Below are 6,000 nucleotides of genomic sequence, written 5' to 3' on the forward strand. Positions count from 1 at the left end.
AAGGAAAAATAAAACACAAAGGAAACAATTAGCTGTGACTGAATCATTATGTAGAAACCTCTGTGTTTTTAATTTGTATTTTGATTCCAGAGATTAAAATAAAAGATGAAGATAAAAAATAAAGTATAATGGTCAAACAATTAAAATATTAGGGTTAATGGGAAAACAGATTACACACTATATTTTAGCTAGATTTAATTACAAGGAGTATTTCATTAAATATAATGCCCAATTATTAAATAGCATCAGGGTAAATAATGGATTAGGTTGGGTTTAAAAAAGAGGAAAAGAAAAAAATAATCATTCATATAATAACCTTACATGCAACAGTTCCTTCCCCTGTGAAAAAGGAAAAGCTCCACACATCAAGGATGGATTAAATGATGACTGTAAAAGAGTGTTTCAGGTTTTGCTGAACGTGTTCGTTTAAAATGAAATATGTTCCTTCAAAAAAAAAAAAAACATGTGATTATGCTACTTCAGAAAAATTATAAATTCTTCAAAACAGCATCCACAGCCCTTCTTTATAAATAATGTCTTTTTTTTTCCACTTTGCACAACTCACCCCTTCCCCCTACACCGCCACCCTCTTTGAAGCTTTAATGATGCATTCCTTTGTGTCTCTGAGAGACTCCCACCCAGGATGGCTGCTGGCTTGGTCAGTGCTTCTCCTACTAATGATGGCAGGCAAAGCAGGACAAACATCCTCCTCCTTCTTCACCTCCCTGATCCCACAGTGTGGGGGCAGATGATCCAGGAATGCTGCCATGAAACACTGAGATAGTTAATTTACTTTAGTTAGAAATGGCTGAGAACAACTTAGGAATTGTTGTACAGATGTGGGCAAAAGTGAAACACTCAATAAATAAACATATCTTCTTTGGTCTGTCACATTGTAAATCTAAAAGTGGCCTCAACAAAATAATTGGAACTACTTAGAAGAGGTGTGAAGTAGTGTTAAAGCAGGCCATTGTCTGTCAATTAGTATCACAGGTGTCCTCAGTCTATAAGTCTAATATTACAGGTTTTTAAATTAAAACAAGCATTAAGAAAATTCTAAAATAATTAACTTCTCCCTGTGTTCCAGATGAGAAGCCATTTCATTTTTTTTTTTATTTAATTTGATGTAGATTTTTCCTAAAAACAAAAAGCCTTAGGAAGATATTGCTGAGTCAGACCTATTCTAAGAATTATACTGAACACTACCAATAGAAAGAAAACATAATGATTGTCAAAGTAAGCTAAAGCTAAGGTGTAAAAAGAACATCTCCTAGCAGCTTACTCATAATGTCAATTACCAATATTACGTTTATAGTCCTCGGACAAAACTCCATGTACGTGACTGCAAGAGGAAATGTTAAATTAGACTGAAGACGATGAAAGTGTAAATGGTGAAGAAACAAAAACAAGGAAAACTTTAAACATGTAGGCTCAAGTAAAATGTAGACCCAGGAAGAGACCATGATGCTTCTGGATAAGGAGGAAACAAAATTTGAGCTTGAGTTCTGAGATCAATGTTCGCAAAAAGAAGAAGAGAAACACTGCTTTTACGAAAAAGATGGTTGGATAACTTCAGCTCATTCAGACACTGTTACAAGAGTTCTGAGAAGAACCAGGAAAACTGAACTCATTATTACTGTTCCATCCATCCATCTATCCATCTCTCTCCCGGACAGAACCCACACAGACATGTAACCTCCACATGAAATGATGTGGGGCCCATATACATTTCTGTTCCCCCTCACATTATGGGGGACAAACAGTAAGATAGTGGGACCTTGGGTTTGAACTAGACAGGGTAAAACTGCTTCAGCTACTTTGGTGCACACAAACGTCCTGAACCTTTCTGATTCATGAAGCCTGTCCTCTGGTGGCACCTTCTGGACAGACGCTACATGTCAATACAAAGCTGAGTAAACTCTGAGGTGGAATGTAACTTATTACAGCATCAGACTCAGTTATTATTACTGTTTGTGATAACCTAACCTCACCATTAGCTACCTGTTATCACTTCATCCCTGAACGCTGTGGTGCTTTGGTTGCTTCACATTTATATTAGTTCATGAGAGTGATTGTGCCTGTGTTTGGCTGCTTGGTGTAATCTAGGTTTAAATTCATTATGAGAACAACTTCCATTAGACGTGAACTCTGGATCACGTCCTTTAAACAATATGACACATATTGATATTCTGCTGTCCAAATTAACTTGATTACAGTTTCTCCCTCCTTGGCCGTTAGAGTAGGGTGCCTCGTGCACTCCCTTCTCCTCAGTTGCACACCTCATCCTCCACCTATCTGCCCCTTGCTTTTCCTGACTGGAGGGCTGGCTGGCAAGTGACAGGACTGACAGACGAGGCCTGTTCCTGGGTTAGTATCATGTTGGCGGGGAGCGAAGCCTCCTGGCGGTGTCAGCCATCATGGTGCCAGCTCCAGGTCTAATGAGGGAGACTGCCGTCTCGGCATTCCCTCCCTGGTGTCAGGAATCGGCCGACAAATCAGCAGTGCATCGCAGACCCACCACAAATGATATGTTGACAAATGCAGATATTTCACTTTTAATTGACACTAAGAGACGGAGATGATCCAGCTGCCAAGGCTTCTGAGGAGACAAGGACAAGACTAGATGGGAGAGGGATATGGAGAAAAAGGGAGAGAGCGTAGAAAGAAGGAGGGGGGTAAAACAATGTTAGAGAAAAGAAGATGTTGGAATAAGCCTTGGAAGATGTTTAATATTTGCGCAGGGTGTCATTTTTTCTGTGTGTTATGGTTGAGGGGAAGCAGAAAAGGGGGGATGGGGGGGGTGAGATTAGAGGTGTGTGTTTCTGAGACTTATCAGCACTGACAGATGCTGTATTATACAGCAGCCTTACAGTCGACTGACTCTTCTAAACCCTGACAATATTGCCTATTCATTTAGCCAGGTGGGCTTTCTCTTTAAAGTCCCCTATCTCAACTGTGCCTGACGAAGGCTGGATTTGGGAACACTTGATATTCTGCTGTTGTTGCTCATATTTTCTGTTTGCTAATTCATTTTTGGAGCCATAGAGGCCTATCTTAACTGTTACAGATATAAGTTACATTATCTAGTCATGAGGGTTCAGGTCAATTAGCTATTAACAGTATTTGGATTCTTAACAAACAAAACAAACAAACAAACAATCTTTGCTGATTTTACCAATCTAATTGATAATGTATTGTAATTCTCTATTGTCACTCATTGCATTTTGGATAAATAAATATTGTATTAGTGCACATTTTGAACGCCCACAAGAAGTAAAACTGTTCTTAGCTTCACATGTTTAACAAATACCACTGGCCAGTCATCATGATATTATGACAGAAAGTGTTTACAGACAGTGGTTAACTGTTATCCCACCATTGTAGCTTAAAGATGTATAAGACTTCTTAGTGATGTGTCACAGTTACGTTAATATTTTACAATTTTAATTTCATTTTCTTGTTATTTCAGTTAATGCTAGTTCCAGTAATGCTCAATTACTTTGAAATTGAGTTAGCTTTTTCACTATCTTACAAAGATACTGCACTGCATGTAAATGTTCTTAGCTGGTTTGGTAACATTAGACACAGACATGTCTACATTTAGGGCTCAACTAACTTAGCCTGTTGTCTGATTTAGAGCAATTTTTTTTTTCTGGTCATTTTACATGTCATGTGGTAGAGTGGCACTGTACAGACATCAAGTAGTACACAGTGTTTTTATTATTTTGTATTGTTTAATTTGTCCACAATTTATGCTTGATGTGTGTACACTAGGATATGGTATTCATAGAATTCACATAGCAGCTCTGAAATTGTGTAAAATATATGATGTTTTCAGCATCATTACTATTCATTACTATTACTACATGGTATTCACTAGGAAGTTCCAGGGTGTTTAAAAGAGGCTAAGATTCCTGTAGTGAAAATATTTGCAACAGTGTAGTCTCAAAGTAGGATGTTGAGTAAAATTAATTCTTTTTGTAAGCATTGACAAGCACCGCCCTTTTTTGTGCACAGCCATGAAAATGGTTCACTCAGAATGTGTAAAATATTAAAGCATCATGGAGACAGTGTGGTCTCAGTGTGGCAATTTTGAGATGTTGTATATTTTTTTTAAATGTGCTGAAATTACCTCAACCTCATTGAGCCATTTCTACCACTTAGTTGTGGTATGCTATGCAAATAAATATATAGTTATGTAGATATTTTATATGTGCATACTGTACTTAGTAAACGTAAAAATATAGTATAAAACTTGATTGTGTTTATTGCCTTAAAGAAATACAATTTGCAAAGCAAACCTTTTCCATTACTTTTTATCATGGTGAGAATATTAAATGAATAAAGTCATACAAGTCACAAGTGACAAATATTATTAATATGAACATTTCTTTTTTATCAGATTATAAGAGCACCTCAGCACCAGTGAAACTCCAAAAGCACTGATCCTACACTGCCCATGATGAAACTTAACTGATCAACCCTCCCTGCCTGTCAAGCTCCATGACCACAGTTTAAAGACAGGATATACATAAAATAATGACCTCAAGCTGAAATAACCATGATGACATAATCAGAAATCAATGAATACAATAAATAGCTTTTTTCACAGGCTGAGTATTAAAAATACTACTAATAATATTAATGACGTACTTGATTCCCTTGGGGAAACTGTGGTTGGACAGCTGCCAGACAGAACATTTTGCACTACTTCAGGGTTTCAGTGTCTTGCCCAAGGAGACCTCTACAAATAGCTAAAAGGAATCAAGAATAGAACTACTAACCCTATGCCCAGGCTCCCTGGACTACTGCTCTACCAATTGGGCTACTGCTGCACTAGTACCATGTAAATGTGACTTTTATGATTTATCATTATCATTGGCATTACATTTTCTAATGTAATAAACAGTGGTCATCTTTTTTTTGACAGTCTTGATTTTGACAGCCTTGTCTATGAAATAAGATCATTCTGAGTATTATACTGTAGATACTATCTAGTCATTTTTGTCATTTGTAATTGATTAAGTTGACTATGTAAAGATGTGATTCCAACAAGGCACACTGTGTGTGTGGTTATTTTATAAGTTTAATCAAAGATCAGTCCTTTCAAACTGTCTTTACATCAGCATTTCACAATTTTTACCACTAGAGGGCAGACACAAGCTGATCTCCAACTATGGTTGAGCACTGACATGCAGAAGGAGAACGTCCAAGTTTCGAGGTGTTTATTTTATATCCTTGGGCTTTGCTCATCAGATCAGTTTAAATAACTAACCCTCCCAGCTTCCATTTCTCTCTCATGAATAAAGCTGTGGCCCTTAGTGGTGCCTGCACTGTCTCTTGGCAACGCTAGACTGCTCTCTGAAGCTTAATACACAGTCACTCACACAGACACACACATGAAAACCCACAAACACACATGGGTAATAGTTAAGGGTCACAACAGAAACATCATTAGATATCCAGCTGTCAGCCACTTCCTTGGATTCTAAATTGGATGAGTGGGTGAGAGTGATACAGCACAGCCGAATAATGACTCAATTGCATATTGTCTGATCTGATAAAAAAAAGTATTCTCACCTTTTACTGTCTACTGGAAGTGAAGTCATACAGACTTAAAGTACCCCAGGAAACAAGTAGAATCTGGGCTGAATTGCTTTACTTGAAGAAGAGGTGCAACGTGGGCCTGCTTTCTCACAAAAGAGTTTGAGAAAGGAGTAAGTTTCACAAAGAAGCCTGAGAGAGAGAGTATTTACTTTGCTGATGAATTTGTGGTTAATTGTCAGTGTTGGTGTGTATGACTATGTGGGGGGGAATGTTAATGTGCACCCTTGGGTAAGGCAGATAGAGAGGGAGACATCCCTCATTAAAGTAATTAGACCTGCAGGAGAGGATCCCCCAGCCCAGAAATAGATATGCACACCACATCCACACACACACACACACACACACACACACACACACACACACACACACACACACACACACACACACACACAC

This window comes from Anabas testudineus, chromosome 9 (assembly GCF_900324465.2).
Source record: "Anabas testudineus chromosome 9, fAnaTes1.2, whole genome shotgun sequence".
Lineage (NCBI taxonomy): Eukaryota > Metazoa > Chordata > Actinopteri > Anabantiformes > Anabantidae > Anabas > Anabas testudineus.